The following is a 22,020-nucleotide window of genomic DNA, read 5'->3' as shown; positions in this document are numbered from 1 at the left end:
CAAAATAGCAAAATGAACATAAATATAAGTAATGTTTAGCTGGCTAAGCAGACGCAAGTGTAACCGCACGAGACTGGGGCACTCAGCCAACAAGGCGAGCAAGACAATTGCATTGGCCAAGCAGCCTACGAACGATCTAACCAGATTGCCAATTGCATTCTATGCTAGTGAACAACGTACGATCGCTCGATCGGTTGTTGATCGCCTGATAACAAGATTAGAAAATAAGATTTATCTTACAGATTGATAGATTCGATTACCGTTGAAGTTGTTGCAGGTTGGTTAACTGGCTGGCTGGTTGGTTGGTAGGTTGGTTATCTAGCTTGCTGCATATTTGGCGCTGCAATGTTGCCACAAAAACCCATGTGCGACGCAGAGCTTCAATAGGTGGCGAGCTGATCTACCACCACAGCGGAGCAAATCGGATAAGGACGCAGATCGTTTGTAGCTCGAGCGAATGGTGGTAATTACAACACAAGCAATGATGTGGCAGCGCAGTTTGTGTTGCGTTTAGTTACGCTTCGTTAGATGGAAATTGACTGCTGTCGCCTCCCACCGCACCGCGTAACTGGTCAAGTAAAAGGTATTTAATAGACTTTTAACAGGTTTCTCATAATTTTTTTGCACGCCTTTTTTACGTGTTTTAAGTAGAAACATTTGTTGTTATGCGGCGTCTACGCTTGCTTCCTGCCACACCACCAAATATGTGCAGCATTGGAGTTTGCGCAACTCAACTAGACAATACACACATTTTTAATGCACAATGTGCAATGCTGCGCGCATATTTACTAATTTAATAATTCAAAAGCATTTAAATTCCTAATCATATCGCATAAAATGTGGCAGCCACAATCCCAACACGATGTTACATGGCGCATTGCAACGATGTGGCATGGTTACTTGGAGGATAAGCTTGGATTAGCTATTGGCATAGACGCAGGCGTATTTAATCGAGTTGTAAGGCAATAGATCGAGTTAAGAAGAAGATGAAGACGACACAGCGGTGGCGTAAAGCGAGTTGGCAAGATTAGCAGTAGAAATCGTAGCAAATAGTTCTCACCGATCGTGCGCCTGCCAAATCGACTCAACCGCTGCGCATGCAATGTGGCACATGGCAGTTTGTGCAAGTGCTTTGTTTGTATGTATGTGTTAATTTTCCTGTTATAAGTTGGTTGTAAGCTGTGCAACTTAGATCTTGGCTAGGAAATTTCGTACGCTTCCCTTTTAGCGCTACCAGTTAGAAATTGCTAGTAACCGTTGCTAACAGCAGCATTTGCAACAAGTGTTTTGTTGTTGCCACACAAATTTTTTTTTTTTTTTAACTAATTCCGTTGCTCTGAGTGATGTTGTTATAAGTTTGCGTTGTGATTGTATGTTGTAATGTTGTTATTGTGCCTTTTAGTTGGCAATTTGTAGCCGAACAAGAATTTGTAGCCTTTTTATGTTGGTCGATTTTTTACGCCTTGCAACAGTGCAACATTTGCGCCAGTTGCAAGTGTTGTACTTGTAATTGTGGTTTTTTTGTTCTTTATCTGATATATTTCTTAAAAAATTGTTCTCTTGTTGTTGTACAGCCATTAGCGCTGATGGCGTGAGATTATGGATCACTAGACGCCGCCCCAATTTTTCGGCTTCATTTGAAAGCGTTGAGGTTGGCTAAAGAGCTTATGGGATCTTAGAGAAGCAGCGGCTGCTGTGTAATGCTGCTGATTAATTTTACACGATTTGATATTGCTTTTTGCTTTCTTATATTTTTCTGATAAGATTTATGTTTAATGTATATTATTTTATTTAACTGTTGATAAGTATTATTAATCTAATTGATGATTTAATATCTTTTCAAGTAACGAATCGTGAGATGCGATTTGTAATATAGTACATGAAAGCTTCCGAGTTTTGTGTTGGATTGACTTAGCTACAAAAGGTGGTGGTAAATATCATCGTACCATACTTAACTTCAATGTTTTCTTCTGGAGCTCCAGCCACGACCCAATCGGCTATTTGCCTTAACTGCCAACTACGGGCCAAAGAGAAATGGACCCATTTAAATAATAGATAATTGTCTACAGTGATAACGCGCAGTCAATCCAAAGTTTACCAGAGGTCCTCTCAGTCTCCACAGAATGCAATACTGCTTTTATGTGGTTATATAGTACACACAATTAAGGTATTAGTAGACTAGCTGTCTTTATATGTTGGTGAGGGATGGAGCAGAAGATGGAGATTTCAGATGATCCCTTCTACATCGAGATATTTTGGGGTATTTGCTTACAGCGCAAACAGCAGACCGACAATCGATTTAAAATTGGCTGAAGGTCGACGAACATAGCAGCGTTTGACATCGGTGGGAATGGAACTTCAATAGTTGAATAGAATGTAGAATAATTTATGAATGATTAGAGTTAGAGTAGCGGCCACCGTGGTGTGATGGTAGCGTGCTCCGCCTATCACACCGTATGCCCTGGGTTCAACTCCCGGGCAAAGCAACATCAAAATTTTAGAAATAAGATTTTTCAATTAGAAGAATATTTTTCTAAGCGGGGTCGCCCCTCGGCAGTGTCTGGAAAGCGCTCCGATTGTATTTCTGCCATGAAAAGCTCTCAGTGAAAACTCATCTGCTTTGCAGATGCCGTTCGGAGTCGGCATAAAACATGTAGGTCCCGTCCGGCCAATTTGTAGGGAAAAATCAAGAGGAGCACGACGCAAATTGGAAGAGAAGCTCGGCCTTAGATCTCTTAGGAGGTTATCGCGCCTTACATTTATTTATTATTTATTTAATAACAAGGCGGTAATACGGTTAGGCGCCGAGTTTCAGTAGTTGATCATCAGCCAGCCGGTTGCATGTAACTCTTGAGCATACCAATAGACATCATCAAGATTACGTGGGAAATACCAGCGGAAACAGTGAAGCTGTAGACACCTTGCAGAATTATTTAGGAGGTTCTATCCACGTCGTTCTCCCTTAAAGTAGGACGGCTGTATATTGGTGAATACAAATTTCCATTCCGTTCCTTCTTAGCTAGGGTGATAAGCGGACAGAGCGGCTCTGTCGTTGTTATGGCAAACGTGCTCCACATATTTACTAGTAAACCGCTGAGCCTGCCTTGTCGGGCAAGTGGTCGTACAACCAAGATCTTATGTAAACATTGAGTAGGAGATACAGATAATAGAGACGTTAAGTAAGCTAAATGAAACGCTACAAATGGGCAGTCAGACTTGGACATCGAAAATAGAATAAGAAGAGTCGCGGATTGTAATAATCAGAGAAACAAAGGGAGCTCGCTGATAGTATCATGCGGCATAAAGAGTTGAATGGTTAAATGTGCAACAAAGGTGTCCGATTGGCAAGAAAGCAACTACTTCGAAAGTTGCAAGTCAGAAAGTTTGAGGAGTAGGTAGCGATAGACAACAAGAAAGAGCACGAATGGGCGTGACATGCCAAATGGATGTAGCATCAAGACGCTGATCTCCTCATATATATCAAAGGGGTTATCGTAGCATTTCATTTAGACAATTGTGTACCGAAAGGTAGATATCTGTGCAGAAGGAAGTTTCTTTTCTTCAAAATGCCGCCAGACATACTGAGTAAATCGCTTCTAACCTTATACTCGGCAGGATGGTACAGTGGAATGGAATTTCTAATCAGATTGGGCCAAGAAACAAGCGCACAAAGTGTCAAACAATGTTGCAGGTTTTATATCAATAGACTAACAAATTTACACATTCTTTTAATTGGGCTTCGTCAGTTATAGCAGAAGTAGGAAGTGTGGTTTTCAAGAGGGAATAATTAAATAAAATCTTTATTCGTGTCCTCCGTTCCCCATTTTAATACTACAGATATTAAGACTGACACAGCTATCAGATCCAGAAGCAGCAAGTTGAATAGGTCCTAGAAAGCTTATTATATCTTTGAGGACGATTGAGTTATCCTCCAGGAGCTTATACATTAGTTTTGAAAGAGCTTTTAAGTTTGGCTATGGAGCAAACATCTGCCAACACTGTGGGCTCATTCAGTCTTAGTGAGGTCCTTAAGTAGCAATCACTTCCAGCTAACCTTAGAGTGTGGCAGTTAGGGTATGTACCGTCTACCAGTGTCTACTCTGTTACAGGTACTATTGTAAGGAAGAGTAGTACTCTGCTATGAATTGGTCCTCCATTTGAAACATCCGGCCCCAGGTATTTCACACTAGTATTACAGGTGCCGAAGCGTGTGGCGAGAGTGTACCAGCTTTTGCTGTACTATGCCTAAACTACCTTTCTTTACTTGTTCTTGCAACTCAGTGTAGGTAACACGCTTCCTCTCCTGCCAAATTATGTGTTCTTGGAAGGAGCTTTTTATGATTGTAATAGATAGTGATACGACGCGAAATCGCCAATATTTAGTCAATTTACCACTTTGTTTGTCTTTCTGTAAAATCAGATATTTTCATCTTAAAAGACTATAAGTTGCTCCTGAAAGTATACAAGATTTTGCTACAGGACGTTAGAAATAATCAGCCAATTCTGGCAATATGTCAGTGAAAATCTCACTCGACGCTTTTAATAATCAGGAATTTTGAAGCCAAACATGTTCACGCATCCCCAGCTTAAATGATACTGAATTCACTCGGAGCTTTTCGTAGAAAAGCTAAGTAGGTATTGAAAAACGCGTTTCTATTATTTAAATAACAATAATCGTCAAATTTTGCGCATTATTCGAGGTCCCTTCCTGCTTTGCACATTCCCACCTTTGCTAATTTATTAAATTCTTTATACAATTCTCTAAAAGTTATTTGAAAATGTTAATTGAATAAATTTTTCATAAGCAAATATTTATGTTAATAGTAAAGCGCCAGTGCTGCTAATAACATGCAACTAAGATTTATGGCTTAAAGATGGTAGTATTGGCAAATGCCTAGGCTTCGGGATCCCGAAAAATCAAGAATAAAAACAAACGAGTTTTAGGCAGAAATAAGAAATAAGTGTTAGAAAAAATTTCATGACGAAAAATCACGCCCATTACCACTTTTGAAAAACTGTCGAATAAATGAGCAAAATGTTCAAAATGTGCTACAAACAGTCGGTATATTGCGACAAATTTCGTAACTTTAGCAACCTCAAGGGATAGGGGGTTGCTGCTAAACTTTTGGGATTAACATCACCTTAAGTAAATGCATTTAAGTTTAATTTATTTTATTTGCTGTTTGTTTTGTAAATTATGTTAATTTTCGCATGATTACATGAGGCCAGCTTAATTATAAAAGGTTGACTGACTGTTGACAAGCGACAAATTGCTGAAATGTTCGAAAGAGATAGATAGAGTTGGATACAAAAATAACAGGCTGTCTACATTACGTCGAAGCACATGTTACATATTTAGATGGACCGATAACTCAGGTTTATGTTTGAGACATTTATTTTCATGCAGTCTAATCACAACATATAATCATAAAACTAAGTACCTACTTGAAAAAAATTTAGGTAAAAAGGTAAGGAAGGCTAAATTCGGGTGTAACCGAACATTACATGCTCAGCTGAGAGTTTAGCTACGTTGGTTTCGTAGGGTTTCGTAGATGCTTTTTAAGTGGTTTTTAGTTCCATATCACATACGTTTGGGAAATATGGACCAAATTGTAGACTAAGGGTGACGTTTCTTGGAACGATATTCCTATATTCCGATATTGTACGATATGGGTGTCAAATGAAAGGTGTTAACGAGTATTTTGAAAGGGAGTGGGCCTTAGTTCTATAGGTGGAAGCCTTTTCGAGATATCGCCATAAAGGTGGACCAGCGGTGACTCTAGAATGTGTTTGTACGATATGGGAATCAAATGAAAGGTGTTAATGAGGGGTTTAAAAGGGAGTGGCCCTTAGTTTTATATGTGAAAGCGTTTTCGAGATATCAACCAAAATGTGGACCAGGGTGGCCCAGAACATCATCTGTCGGGTACCGATAATTTATTTATATATGTAATACCACGTACAGTATTCCTGCCAAGATTTCAAGGGCTTTTGATTTCACCCTGCAGAATTTTTCATTTTCTTCTACTTAATATGGTAGGTGTCATACCCATTTTACAGTTTTTTCTAAAGTTATATTTTGCGTCAAAAAACCAATCCAATTACCATGTTTCATCTCTTTTTTCATATTTGGTACAGAATTATGTAATTTTTTCATTTTTCGTAAAACAAGGATTGGTAAATTTTTGTTCGACTTATGGCATTAAAAGTATTCCAGACAGATTAGATGAAAAAGGGCGGAGCCACACCCATTTAGAAATTTTCTTTTATTTTTGTATTTTGTTGCCCCATATCATTACACTCAGAGAAAAAATCGATCTAAAACGAACGAAACAATTTCAAAATTAAAAACATTCGTCGACAAAAGTCTGTTAAGTACGTTTCTTCTTAACTCATGACCGATGGATTTGTTGTAAGAACAGTTTTTCCAAGCACACCGTTCGCACACAGCCGCTACAACTGCTTGATAGCTTGTGCCAAATGTTGTATTTAACATTGTAGTACACACGAATTAAATCGTTTTTTTTTCGGGAACTTATTTTGAGAACATTGTTTTTAATTTAAGAATATTAATAGAACATTTGTTCATATTTAAAGACCAGCCATTCTCTTTTCAAGAAAATGGTTGTCAGTTCATGAACAAAGTTGTTGTTTTGAGAAAAGGTCGTTCGTTTTTCAAGAACAAAAAAGTAAACACATGAAAAGCTTGAATTGAGTCCGGTGGTGCTGGATTTTAGAACGGCGTTTTTCTCTGAGTGTACTGGAATTAATTGTTGACATAATTTACTTATATACTGTAAAGATATTCAATTTTTTGTTAAAATTTGACTTAAAAACTTTTGTTGTAAAAAGGGGGTGTGTACGTAATCCGATTTCCTTAGTTTTTATTAAGAACACATATAGTAATAGGAGTACCGTTCCTGCCAAATTTCATAATGATATCTTCAACGGCAGCCAAATTACAGCTTGCAAAACTTTTAAATTACCTTCTTTTAAAAGTGGGCGGTGCCACGCCCATTGTCCAAAATTTTACTAATTTTCTATTTTGCGTCATAAGGTCAACCCACTTACCAAGTTTCATCGCTTTATTCGTCTTTGGCAATGAATTATCGCACTTTTTCGGTTTTTCGACATTTTCGATATCGAAAAATTGGGCGTGGTTACAGTCCGATTTCTTTCATTTTAATTAGCAATCTGAGATGAGTGAACTAATTCATGTGTACCTTAAAATTTATCTGCCCTACAAACACGAAGAATATGTCAGAGGACAGATGGACGTTAAAGCTTACTTGAGAAAACGGCGCTAAGAGATTGTGATTTACAAAGTAGCACAGCGTCACGAGTCGTATGAAAAACGGTCCCAGGAGTTCTCAAATTTTTTAACAGTGTAAAACAGTTTTAAATGTAATTCTACGGTTGAGAGTTTTTATACTCAGCTGAGCAGAGCTCACAGAGTATATTAACTTTGTTATAGACTTCTATATATCAAAATGATCTGGGCGAAAAAAGAAATTCATTTAGCCATGTCCGTCCGTCCGTCCGAAAACACGATAACTTGAGTAAATTTTGAGCTATCTTGATGAAGTTTGGTGTGTACGTTCCTGGGCGCACATCGCAGATCGCGATTTAAAATGAACTAAATCGGACTAAAACCACGCCTACTTTTTCGATATGGAAAATTTCGAAAAACCGAAAAAGTGCGATAATTCATTACCAAAGACAGATAAAGCGATTAAACTTGGTAGGTGCGTTGACCTTATGACGCAAAACAGAAAATTTGTAAATTTTTGGACAATGGGCGTGGCATCGCCTACTTTTAAAAGAAGGTAATTTAAAAGTTTTGCAAGCTGTAATTTCGCAGTCGTTGAAGATATCATTATGAAGTTTGGCAGGAACGGTACTCCTATTACTATATGTGTGCTGAATAAAAATTAGCAAAATCGGAAGACGAACTTGCCCACTTTTAAAAAAAATTTTTTTGTCAAATTTTAACAAAAAATATAATATCTTTACAGTATATAAGTAAATTATGTCAACATTTAACTCCCGTAATGATATGGTGCAAAAAAATACAAAAATTAAAGAAAACTTCAAAAGGGGCGTGGCTTCGCCCTTTTTCATTTAATTCGTCTAGAATAGTTTGAAGGCCAAATGTCGATCAAAAATTTACAAATCTTAGTGAAATTTGGTAGGTGCATAGATTCTATGACGATAACTGTTTTCTGTGAAAATGGGCGAAAGCGGTTGAAGCCGCGTCCAGTTTTTATACACAGTCGACCGTTTGTCCTTCCGCTCGGCCGTTAACACGATAGCTTGTGCAAAAATCGATATATCTTAACTAAACGTAGTTCACGTACTTATCTGAAATCACTTTATCTTGGTATAAAAAATAGACGAAATCCGACTATGACCACGGCCACTTTTTCGATACCGAAAATTACGAAAATTGAAAAAAAAAAATGCCATAATTTGTACCAAATATGAAAAAAGAGATGAAACGTGGTAATTAGATTGGTTTATTGAAGCGAAATATAACTTTAGAAAAAACTTTGTAAAATGGGTGTGACACCTACCATATTAAGTAGAAGAAAATGAAAAAGTTCTGCAGGACGAAATCAAAAGCCTTTGGAATCTTGGCAGGAATACTGTTCGTGGAATGACATACATATATAAATAAATTAGCGGTACTCGACAGATGATGTTCTGGGTCGACCTGATCCACGTTTTGGTCGATGTCTCGAAAACGCCTTCACATATACAACTAAGGGCACTACCTTTTAAAACCCTCATTAATAACTTTAATTTGATACCCATATCTTACAAACACATTCTAAAGTCACCGCTGATCCAACCCTATAGCGATATCTCGAAAAGGCGCCCATAGAACTAAGGCCCACACCCTTTTAAAATTCTCATTAACACCTATACAAACACATTTCAGGGTTACCCTAGGTTCATTTTGCTAATTGGTTATTTTCCCTTATTTTGTCTCCAAAGCTCTCAGCTGAGTACGTAATGTTCGGTTACACCCGAACTTAGCCTTCCTTACTTGTTAAAAACGAAATCTGAGTAAGTCGATTGGACAGGATAGCATAATTTGCATAGTCGGCGATATATTGATTTATATTGTAGGGAAAATTATTTAAATTTATAATCGTAATAATATTTTGCCGCGTTAGTAGAGTCGTGAGACAATACGAATTGTGCGTAAATTATATAAGAGCCCGTTCCCAACTAACCGGACGATTTTTGCAATTTCGTAACAAGCCCCGCCAGATATCCCTGTTTCGCGGTAGCTGATGCCAATTGGGAGCGCCAAGAGATGTCAAGTCTTTCCCCACCTTCTTCATATTGAAATTAGTAGATACTTTTGCATAATATTCACAGTTTTTCACTGGAATTGGCAATAAAATCAGTTCTTTTAACAGTATAATCGTTTATATTAAGTGGGGATTTGTAGTGTTTTCATATTATTGCTGTATTGTGGAGACCAACATTCCTACAACTATTAAACTAAGATTATAATGAGATAAAATTAAAATTGAAACGAGTTTGTGGCCGCGCTTTTCTAGAGCTCCTTTGGAATTTTTAGCAAACCGGACCTACACATTTATTTTTTCGACTCCAAATATCAGCTGCAAGGCAGTCGAATTTTCACTAAGAAGCTTTTCAAATCACTACTGTGGACTGCTTAGAAAAACGTTTTGAAACGAAATTACATATATATATGTACCGTTAAAATACTGCAGAGTGTACGTATTTTTTATAGCTTTGCGCTGATATATACTTTCTGTGTAATTTGTAACCATGCTAAATAAAAACAACTGTCATACACCAGTAGACACGTGCGAAAATTAACACTGTAATGCCAAAATGACAGAAAAATGCATTTGCAAAAAATAGAGACAACAGCAAAAAAATAGCATACGTCAAACTACAGCTGTAATAGCAAATAAATGCTTTAGCTAAATCAACAACAACCTACAAATGTTAGAGCAACAACAAGCAAACAATAATAAACATACAACTAATTACAACGAAAATCGTTAAAATCAATTAACAACTACAACGCAACCAACAACAAAAAAAAATATATATAAAAAAATTTAAAAATGGCCTGCACATAGTCTACCAACATATGTATAGGTACTACAAACATATCCATATACACAGTTAGAGCGCCGCCTTTCTCGAATCGGGCCAAGTGTATGGCAAACCGCAAAAGGCGGTGTGGTATTTTAGCTTGTTAAGCGCCTGCCATCAATTTTTGTTTACGCGCACATAATGAGTTTATTAGATAGTAAAATGACAACAACAACTACAAAAAAACAAATCAGCCGTAACTTCTAATTGGTACAAAAACAATAGCAAAAATTATGATAGAAAAAACTACTTAAATGCCATTACTGTAATTTGCATAAACAAATAAAAAATTTAAAAAATACCGTTAAATCTTAATGTATGTGTTCAAATGCTGGTATGGAATATACAAAAAAATTTTGGTGGAAGAAGAAGAAGACCAACAAATTTAGATTTACAACAGGGAACAAGTTTTTTTGAGAACCATAAAGTGTTGTAATGAATGTTGGGGAGTTTCTGACTATTTTGCAGCTTCTGTTAACGTTAAAATCTCTGAAATGTCGAATAAATAACTCAAGTATTTAGTATAGCAAAACGTTCTTTATTTAGACTACTTTAGGACAAGAACTTCACAATTACAATTTTTTCATACTTCACTAATAGCGTGTTTAAATCATACTGATTCTTATTCCTCAGCTTGCGCTGTTTTTATATCCTCTGTTGCCTTGTTCGCATATTTCTTCCAAGGTCTAGACTTTTCACGAATATGCCTTCTAGAACAGTTGTGTGTCATACTTTGTTATTTAGCTGTGTGTGAATGTATGTATGATTAACAGCTTCTGTCCTTAGCTGATCGTGATGTGTATGTGAAATAATCTCTTTGCTTAACCTTCATGTGCCCGGTAGTCTACATTTGTAGCAATTTGGGAAAAAAGTCAAATAAAACAAATATATCCGAAACAACATTACCCGAGGTTTTCAGTAGCTTCCTAATTGTCAATTCTAAGTCGATTAAGAGCATACATAATATTACTCGAACTATTATTTGCCTGACCCCAGATTCTACTTGAAAAAAACATCATATTGTAGCCGGTAGTCTAGGTTTGTAGTCACTATATAAAATGTATGCAAAATATCATTATATAAATGGTTTTATCCACTCAAAAGTGAGATATATATAAGGGAAAGAACTGAAATGCTAGTCGAGAAACCAACGTAGCAGAAGGTGTTGTGCAAAGGTTTGTATGCTATTGGGAGAACACCGGAATGACTACAATTTGTGGCAATTTTTTCATATCGCTAAAATTGGGCAAGTATTTAATGTCCAAAGGTCTTGCTCTTCATGGTACGGTTCGCCAAAATAAGACTTTTGTACCAAATGAAATGAAGGCTGGCCGCAATCGATCAGAAGAGTCTACCATTTTCGGGTTTCTCGATGGAAAGTTTTCTTTGGTAACTTACGTCCCAAAAAGAGGCAGAGCAGTCATAATACTTGCAAGTATACCTTTGACAAATTCAATTGTAGTTGAAAAGAAAAACAATCCACAATATATCCTTGATAACAATACAAACATAGGAGGCGTCGACGCAATGGATAAAATGCTTTCTGCATATTCATCGAAACGCAAAACTTTCCGTTGGCCCTTGGTCATGTTTTATAACATGCTAGATATAAGTGCACTTGCATCATTCATCATTTACTCGGAAAACAATTCATATGACCGTCGTACAGACGCGCGACGAAAGTTCTTGCGGAGCTTGGCTAAGCAGCTTTTTATGCCAGCAATGGAACAACTCTCTAAAGTTCCGCGGGTGGTGGGACACATCCAAACATGTAAAGCTATCGAAATGGCACTAGATAGATCCCTTGCAGCCACTTCTAGAGGTGATTTATCCATTATACCTGATATTTCCAGCGATAAACAACCAGCATATCCTGCTCGTTGTCAACACTGTGAAATGGGAAATCGTAAAAGTACACGCAAAATTTGTAGTTGGTGTAAAAAAGCAGTGTGCGATGCTCATATCGAAACATATACTTTGGGAAAATTCTGTTCAGTTCCTGAAAACTAATACGTTTTTGACTTAAAATTATTACCTGTATTCAGTATTTTTATATAAAACGTTAGTACACACGTACATGTCAAATAATCGCCATACAAGTCTTTTTATCAAAATATTATCGTGGTTTTATATGCAGTTACATGCTTGCTACAAATGTAGACTTCCGACCGTGTACGTAAGTTTTATATCCTGGGCACATGAAGGTTAAAGCTTCTGGTTATATGATTGTGTGGCTGCTTGATTTGATGTGTACAAGTACGTAAATGTGGCCGCTTGCTTTATTGTTGTTGTGCATTTATTTAGTCGCAGCATAGTCATGTATAAAACTGCTAATAGTCGCCACAGTATTTTAATTGGAGCGTGTTTTTAATTGTTTTCTGTTTTTAATATATTTAAAAATTTGTTAAGAACTACACATTTTTTTATTCTTCAAGCTCTTTAACATTACACTTCAACTTTGTTATGATTTTTGTACATTTACTACGCTTTTGAAAAACATGTACAAATCTCCACACAACTAAGGTCTGCTCATGATCGACATAGACTTTTTTTATAAAATCCATTACACGATGGCTACACGAAACCTCTAACTTTAGGATCACTCTCTCTTTCTTCAATTAGTCTCGTACTAAGTGCGGAACTAAGTCAAATCTTATAAAGACATTTGGTACCCATCAACCTGAACCTATGTTAGTTCATTGGGAATTGGGAAAAAATCGTCGTATCGACAAGGCATAACCCGTACAAAGTAATGAACTACTTCGAGTTTCAATTAGTGGCCGTGTGAATGTGTGTGAATATGTTACTCATGGAGTAATAAGCTGTCGCCTTTTGTCGCAGTAGATGGCCGAAGAAAGTTCTTTGCAAAGAACTTTGTCATGAAAAACCCTCTGTGCTGCAACCAGTATGTGCAGGAAGAGGCTTCAGATGGAATGAAAAGGCAGCGCTTGTCTGAAGGCGTTAGAGAGAGGACTACCCTGAAAGTCAGGCTACACGCTCAAGCAAGACATGTAGATTTAAAACTGGAAGGCAGCGGCTTACCTATAACGAAAGCGGAAAGTTAGAAAGAGGAGGTGAATAAGGTACAAGGAATATATTAGAGAAATGAAATGAAGCCGATAAACCAAAGAGAGGTAATAAAAAAACTTCGGATTTCTCCTTCAACATTAATGACTTGTCGAGACCTTGCCTAACTGATTGTAGCTCTAAAGCCAGATGTCTGCAGAAAGGATGATATCTGTAGATAGTATAACGACTAGGATGTTGTAGGACGTATTGTGCAAAAACTTTCATCTATCAGTGGAGCGGGGTGCAGCGATATACCGACTTTGAGATATCTAAATGGTGTTGTTTCGAACCTGCAAAGATTAGGTAAATCCCAAGAACGCTCTGTCCTTTATCTAGCGTTACAACTCGTGGATACCAACATAGGTTTGGATGGTATTGTGTCGGGCTTGGACTACGGGGAAAGTTCGCTATACGTCCTTCAACTAAATAGGAGAGCAAGGAATATGATGTAAAATAAAGATATTCTGAGCGTAGAATTCCTAAAGACAACAACGCAAACACGCTTAAAGTAAGCGAGTTGGAAAATAACTTCGAAAATATTTAAGCAAGTGAAAGTGAAGAAGACTTATGCGTAAAAATTAAGGTGTTCCATGGAAACATGCAACACAATGATAACGCGGGTCCTTCAAATAAAATCTCAATACAGTAAAGAGGCGTCGAGTAATCTTCTACTAACTCTTGCGAAGAGTCAACTTGACTTTACCCTGACACAGCAGCCATATCCCCCATTTTTATGGAGCATATCTGGGCTTGCAGCGCCTCGTAATCGATATATCAGGTAAGACCTGCAGTTACGGCAAGGGAACACCTATGCCTATTTATTTATGCAATCTATTTTCAGCATTGAGGACATAGTGGTAGTAGCAAAAAATAGAGTAGATCCTTATTTTAGAGGCTTACTTTATAGCTTACAGAATGGTGGTCACATCAGAAACATCAGAAGAGTTGAAGAAGCTGGTGTGTGAAGAAGAGAAAAAAGAATAGCTCGCCTTAGATGAGTGTGCACCACAACGCGTGAGGAGGCGGTGATACAAATAATGAGACGAGTCCTATTTGGCTATATATTTCAATGTAATGTCGTGCTTCTTTATGTGTATTTAACATACTTGAAGCCAATAGCCTCCTTCCTGTTATATAAGAGGTATATTAAGGGTCCTCATTCTCAAACCGGCGATATATCAATCTCAGCATACCCCTACAATCAAATTCCAAAAATAAAAAATATTACAATAAACTTAGGCACCATAAAGAGGTCACGATTGTAGAGAAGTTGGAGGAGTCCCGCAAAACGGGCACAATAAGCCACCTTGGGATTCTTCAGTAGAAGGAAAGTAATATTTTAAATGTGACAGAAGTCGTGCAATTCGCTCGTTGTAGCAGTGAAATCAAAATTACATCGCTTTGGAAATTTTTGAATAATTTTATAAGCTTTGTTTCAAAATTTCCCACGGTATTGGAGGTGCAAACATTTATGCCAAATGTATTACTTTTTTTAATTTCTTTTATCTGAACGAGAGTGCTTGAAAGAAATCGTGATACTCATATAATTGATTATCTTTGTTTACTTAATACGAACTTAGTCAAGTGTTATCAGAAACTAATTTCGATTTTAACGTTTATATAATTTATTAATTACGCATATAAATAAACAAAACGCCAATTTACAAGAAATTTTTGGTCAACAGCAATTTTGTAATTCAAGTGATTAATGTGGTTCATAAATCACTTTATTAAGCCTTTTCGTTACGATGATCGTCACAAGAATTTACATAATTATTTAAAGGTTTACCTTCAAATCTGTCATCAACTATTTACATGGGAACTATTTACATGGGTACACAAATAAGAAAAGTGATTTATATTTTTTTGACTGGACCTACTAAACTCTATATGCTGACGGGGATGTTTACAGAACCATACTTGTCAACACAGTTGAATTTTTGCTAAGAAGCTTTTTGTGGCGGGAGTACATACGGAGCAGGTTTCGAGACTACTGTCGCAGGGGTTGGTGCAAGGATGTTCAAATGGCGGATGAGGCGATACATGTGTATACAGATAGTTCCAAATTAGTGGAAGGAGTAGGGTCTGCGGTATACTGTGCTAATCCAGAAATAAACAGATCCTAAAGGCTGCCGGATTACTGTAGCGTTTTCCAAGCGGAAATAGTAGCCGTAACCAAAGCAGTAGAAACCCTGGAAGAAAATAGCCCAAGCTGCAATCGTGTTAACTTTTATATTAATTATTATAATAATCTCGCATAGCACAGCATCTAAATGCGTGTTAGAGTGTAAGCAGTCCCTGGAGAGAATTGGGTCCCAGGGCATATGGGAAAAGATGGGAATGAAAAAGCGGATGAACTAGCTAAAAAGGGCGCGTCCCTTGAAGCTTGCTCCGTAGACGTCCCAATTAGACTGGGCGAAATTAAGCGAAGGCGAGAGGTGCACATTATCGACCAAGCAGGAAAGGCGTGGGTTCAACCGCGGGCCTGTAAAGTGTCGAAGATTATGTGCAGGTCTTATTTTAAAAAATTTTATAGAATCTTCAGTACTTTTGTTATTTGCTTAAAAAACTATTTCTTGACCGTGTTTTCCACACCATTTTTGATGCAGAAAACAAACAAATGTATAATTAAAACTAGCGAAGAAGAACGCAGTAATTTTTAGTAAGTTTGAAAAATTATATATATACCTGTAATATAATTAACCTTTAGTTGAATGCAAGGCTTTATAAGTAATATTTTAATTTCACAATTTTGTCACTAGCCCCTGAAGAAGACCACAATAAAAGGTCGAAACGTTGGCACCATATGAAATAAAAAAGGCGTTTTTCTAATTTATTAGACTGTAAACCCGATCTTCTAATAACTACAGGTCTTACAACCTTAGATTAACAAAGTTGCTTCTATCATTAAAAGGAGGGACCGTAGACATTTGACGGGTATTCTGACTGGACACTGCCTTCTGGTGTCACATGCCTTTAAATTAGGCTTGGTCTGTGATACCAGATGTAGGAAGTGCGGGTTAGAGGAGGAAACGATCGAGCACGTTCTGTGCTCGTGCCCTGCGCTTGACAGGCTAAGACTCCAGCTATTAAGAGTGATACAGCTGTCAGGTCTAGAAGCAGCAAGTGGCTTAAATCCTAGGAAGTTTCTAGTATTTGCCAAGAGGACGGAGTTGTTTTATAAAAAACAAACTTCTGGGAACACTACGGACTTATTCAGTCTATGTGAGGTCCTCATGGAACGGCCAGTTCAAACTAACCAAACCTCCCCACCAAAGAGAGGATATAGACTTGGTTTAAGCATCACCAATGATTGATACCCTGCTTGCATCGTTCGAAAATCAGAAAAAGGTAGTAGATGAATGCTTCTGTAATATGCAATGTGTTTCAAAATTTGGCAGTACTTGCTGCCAATAAGAAAAAACTTAAAACATACATTTGGCAAAGAAGGCGCGTCAATTAAAGCATGGGTACGTTGTTTATTAGACTGGGAAGGTACAATAAAAAACTTGTAAGAGATCGCCCCTAGACTTGAAGAAATACATTTCTGACTGTTTTTCTCTAATTCTTGTATATATTTTGTCCAATGTTTGGTTTGCTAATCCAGAGCAGCAGTAGCAACGAAAAATGTGCTCTTTTACTGCTCCGGCTTTGAACAAGAGCAGAGTACAGAGCAGAGCCGTAGCATAAAAAAGTGATAGCTAGATTTTCGACGAGCTACGTCGTGTTTTAGAGTGAAATATATAGCAGAATAAACACTACAAACAAAGTGCTACTTGTAGTGGAGCGAGAGCTACACAAACATTTTATTCTGTTTGCTCTGCTCGTTATTGTTATGCAGAGCTTTGTTTTACCTCTTCTTTTTGTTGTTGGAGCTGACATAACGTTGTGATGCTGTTATTTTTGTTCATTTGGCTTTATTTGTCGGTCTTTAAGTTGCTTTTGTAGCTTCTTTTTATTTCTTTTTATCGTTATTTCATCGGGGCACTCTCCTCTGTTCCAATGTTGCATTGCGAGTGGTTGTAGATAAATAGTACGGTGATAAAAGAATAAGTTCTGCATAAAAATGCCCAACAGAGCAAATAGCGTTTGGAGTTTTTATTATGCTATTTGATCCACTCTAAAATACGACGTAGCTCATAGCAGAGCAAGAGAAATGTTATCTCTTCTTATGCTACAGCTCTGCTCCATGCTCTGTTCATGTTCGAAGCGCGAGCAACAGCATAACAAAAAACTCCGAAGTAATAAAGCATTTCCAATCATTGATGTTGTCTAATATAACTCAATTGGTATTGTGAAAAGTTTGATGATTTATCGAACTACTGTTATCGGTTCGTTTCACTGCTTTGTCAAACAAATATATGGAAATACTTTTACAAATTTATATTTTAGATTATATCATCGCAATTAACTTAGAGCGAGTTGAAATCAGCGTACACGTGATACCTCTTGTCGCGTGCCTTTTATGGCTGAACGGAGTGACAGTTTCTGCACGTTGATCTCGTTACTCGTCTCTCGATTCTACGCGTATCATGTCTCGAATTGCCATTGCATGTTCGATCCTTCGTTCATGTGTATGTTGTCATTGTTATTGTAGCTTCGTTTGCTGAATAGTGGTGGGAGCTTTGGAATTGCATAGTGGTGTATGATATTTGATAACATTCGTTAGAGTATATTGTTGGCTAACAAATTTTTTAATACATATTTATAGTTAAACTAAAACTGAAATTTATACCTTGACTGAACCAATAAAAAACATTTCTTAAAATAAACAAATTCTAAATAACTAAACAAAAAAGTCAACTAATAAGCATTTCAAAAATAAGTACAGAGTCTTTTGCACTCTGATTTGCTGAATAAAAATTGAGAAAACAATTTTGGCCTTCGGTCCCTGGCATAGTTTGCTGAACATCTTTGTTTACACTGCCAAAGTGTTAGATTGACTAGCATTAAATTTACGATTACGAATAAATCAATTATCGTCGCGCACATAGTGTTTGTTGGCTTTATCACATTTGCAAAAATCACGTCCAGTTAGCCAAGTGGCTACTGATTATGGAATGCTTAAAGCGGCATTGTGCCATGGGCAGACTAAAAAGGCAATTGCTAAGAATGTGTGGAGCATTAATCGTTCGATAACTTATTACATTGTCGCCTAGGCTGATCGATTTCAATTATAGATCGAGCAAAGCACGTGCCAGAGTAAACTGTATTTGGAATGCTGGTTATTTTTTCTTTAGTTTTTATGTTGTAGTACTTAGTCAGTCCAGGCTAAGAAGAGAGAGACATTCCTTATCAGAATATGGTGCACAAAGTTATACCCTCGCTTTCAGACGTTTCTCCCGGTAGTGGTTGCTTACCTACAGTGGAACTAAAGAGACACATTAGGACGCTCTCTCGCTGGACATCACACAGGTTGTTTCAGATGAGTACAGCTGACCAACAGCGCACGAAAAGAGGAGTGCAGCTATATCGGTAGAAGGCGATATGATTGAAGAATCCATGCTGCTCTCACCACAAAAATCTTTCAGCAGCCAGACCAGTGCCAAGCGAGAGGGATCTGTTATGTCGAATCATCGACTCACTCCCACTTGACCAGTCAGCGCAACTAACTAACAATGATGGTGTGACGTACCTAAGAGGGCACTATAATTTTGGCCAATCTGTCTGCTTTAATAGCGAAGTTCATAAAGCATTGGTGAATCATATAATTTTATTTATTTCACTTTAACAAAATGCTATTGGCTGCTGGTGACCAGCTGATGCTCGCTCGCTGTTATACTGCGTTTCCACCAAGCTCAACCTTCGTGTTCGCCTACTTCGTACGACTGATAAAACATGTCAACAAATATTGAGGGAGGCATGTATATAAAGATGCGTTTTAACTTCAGAATCAATAATTTGGAGCGAAAACAAAAAATTTAATTTCTGTCAAGAGCTATTTTGCATAAAAGAGTTGGCAAACACGGATTTCAGGTTCGATGGAAACGTATCATTAGTCAGCTGACCTGTGTGTGTTACTTTACTGTATTGTAGTGCGGTTTTAGGCACACGTGAAGATACAGGGGCGTCATACTACTTTACACTATCTTAAGAGAAAAAGGTGAGTGTGACCGGGTCGAATTGATCTAAATTATGTTCAGAAGATGTTTGCTGGGTCATATGAGAAATTCTCTCGATATAAGAAGAAATAAGTAAATTTTACTATTAGTGCACAACTTTATAAGTTAAGAAATTTTAATTAGCAGTCAGTGCAAAGATAAGAGCAGATCCATCAAGTACTTTGGATTGAGTGAAAGGAAAATTTACGTAAAAATAAAATAAATTTAATATAAGGATGCTCCCTGAGGAAGACGTGAGAGCATCGAAACGCGTAAGAAAACTTAACTTTGCCTGATACGGCAAAGGTCGCAAATCGCCATCTAAGCAAAGTAAAATTTCGGTGTAAGAAGAAAACATTATACTTAATTGAAATGTTTTAAATATATTTTTCAGAAAATAAGTTTTCGAATCTTGGATATCATAAGCCAACTGTGTTGTAGATGGCCTTACTTACTTACTTAATTGACGCTTAACCGTTTAAACGGTTATGGCCGTCCAAAAAGTGCGCCAGTCGCTTCTTTCTTGGGTTAACTAGCGCCAATCGATCAGGCCAATGGAATTTTCGGATTTAAGTTACTGAGCTCAAGTTCGCGGGTCTATGTTGAGGTCTGCTCTCCATGGATCAAACTTTTACCAACGAATGAATCCTACTGACCTATAGTGCGCTGTTCATAAATGGCGACTTTATTAACTTATGTATTTTAAAACAGTTTCTGAACGCAAAAATAAGTGCAACAGAGATTGGATGGGAAAAGGGCATGAAGAATTTGGTCGATGCCACTAATTGCAAAAGTTACGCATGCGCGCATTCCACTAAGCATTCCCTAAACGTATGTATGTGCATCCGTACAAGTGGCTGCAATGGCATGTCCATGCAGAAGACGCCAAAGCCTGCCTAGTCTACCCTCAACAAAGCAACTCAATTTCATTACAAGGTAATGGAATTCTGAGTAAGCAGAAAAGCCAACTGATATTTTACAAGACAGGAAAAAATAAAAAATAAAACAGATTCTTATGAAAAGTAATTAAGTCTAGATTAATTTACTAGAGCACTATGTAGTGGACGATGAAGCAACAAAAATTCAAAAAAACAAAAAAAATATTTACTCTAAATCAAAAAAAATATGTAAGCAAAAACGAATGTAATAATAATTGGCTTGCAAATATAGAAAACAAATATAGAAATGAACTATCGTAAATAAATGCAAAAGGGGCTGAACAAAAGTCGCGACCAGCAACAAATTATTGTTGAAGTTGAAATTGAAGTTGAAGTTCAATGAGCGGCGCCAGCCATGAGTGCTTTCGTTGGTGGGATATCGTTTTATTTGCTGATATGGATATTGTGACTATGTAGAGTGGAATGAAGGCGTATTTACATATGTACATATTGACATATGTTGAGGTGCAGGATCCAAGGTGTAATAGTTCGCGAAGGTGGACATAAATATATCAGCATACAGTGGCAGTGACATTGAATATCAGGGAAACGCTTAAGGACAAAAACATTGATAGGACAAAGAAGAAATAAAATGATTGAAAAAGAGTTGAATACAAATATTATTTAAAATGATGTTTTTTTTTGCAAAGTGTAACAAGAAAAAAAGGCCGTTCTTTGCTTTGTTTGGTATAAGGCTGTGCAAGTCTTTTAGGAGTGGCTTTTAGGCGATTTCGTTCATTTTCAGAGCAAACAGTTGTAGCTATGAAAAAAAAAAAAATGTTTATGTCAAATTTCGTTCAGATTGAAAGATTTTTGTTCGACTTATGTCATTAAAAGTATTTTGGAAAAAGTAACAGGAGCGGGTCACGCCCATTTTCAAAATTTGTTTATTTTTTTGTTCTAAGCGCAACCATACCTCGATAGAGGTAGAATATCAGTCAAATTTATTTAAATACCATAGAGTTATAGCAAACTTTGTTAAGGTTAGAGCTTTAGGAAAAGTGGGCGTGCTCCTTAACTGTTTTTATACCCAGCTCTGCTTGTAACAGGGTATTATAGCTTTGATTGCATAACGGTTGATTGTACAAGTATAAAGGAATCAAGATAGATATAGACTTCCATATATCAAAATCATTAGTGTCGAAAAAAAATTTGATTGAGCCATGTCCGTCCGTCCGTCCGTCTGTCCGTTAACACGATAACTTGAGTATATATTGAGATATCTTCACCAAATTTGGTACACGAGCTTATCTGGACCCAGATTAGATTGGTATTGAAAATAAGCGAAATCGGATGACAACCACGTCCACTTTTTATATATATAACATTTTGGAAAACACAAAAAACCAGATTATTTAGTAAATAATACACCTAGAATGTTGAAATTTGACGTGTGGACTGATATTGAGACTCTTGATAAAAATTTGAAAAAAAAAATAATAAATTTAAATTGGCGTGCCACCGCCCACTTGTGATCAAATCAATTTTACAAATATTAATTATAAATCAAAAATCGTTAAACCTATCGTAACAAAATTCGACAGAGAGGTTGCTTTTACTGTAAGGAATGCTTTGAAGAAAAACTAACGACATCGATTAAGGACCACGCCCACTTTTATATAAAAGCTTTTTAAAAGGGTCGTGGATGAATAAAATGAGCTATATCTTTGCAAAAAAGAGATTTATATCAATGGTATTTCTTTTCTTAAGTGGATTTAAAAGAATAAATAGGAAAAACTTCAAATTTTAAAAAATGGGCGTGGCACTGC

At 37.0% G+C, this 22,020-nt stretch overlaps 1 protein-coding gene across 1 annotated transcript in view; it reads left to right on the top strand.

The window, feature by feature from the left end:
- Window positions 1-457: 457 nt before the first annotated feature.
- ths (thisbe) overlaps window positions 458-22,020 on the top strand; it is a 481,670-nt gene continuing 460,107 nt past the window's right edge. Inside the window, exon 1 of the mRNA XM_067771239.1 lies at window positions 458-583. The gene's annotated coding sequence lies outside the window, so the exon portion shown is untranslated. The remainder of the gene's footprint in view (window positions 584-22,020) is intronic.

This window comes from Eurosta solidaginis, chromosome 3 (genome assembly GCF_040869045.1).
Source record: "Eurosta solidaginis isolate ZX-2024a chromosome 3, ASM4086904v1, whole genome shotgun sequence".
NCBI classification, from domain to species: domain Eukaryota; kingdom Metazoa; phylum Arthropoda; class Insecta; order Diptera; family Tephritidae; genus Eurosta; species Eurosta solidaginis.
This window is presented reverse-complemented; position numbering and strand designations above follow the sequence as displayed.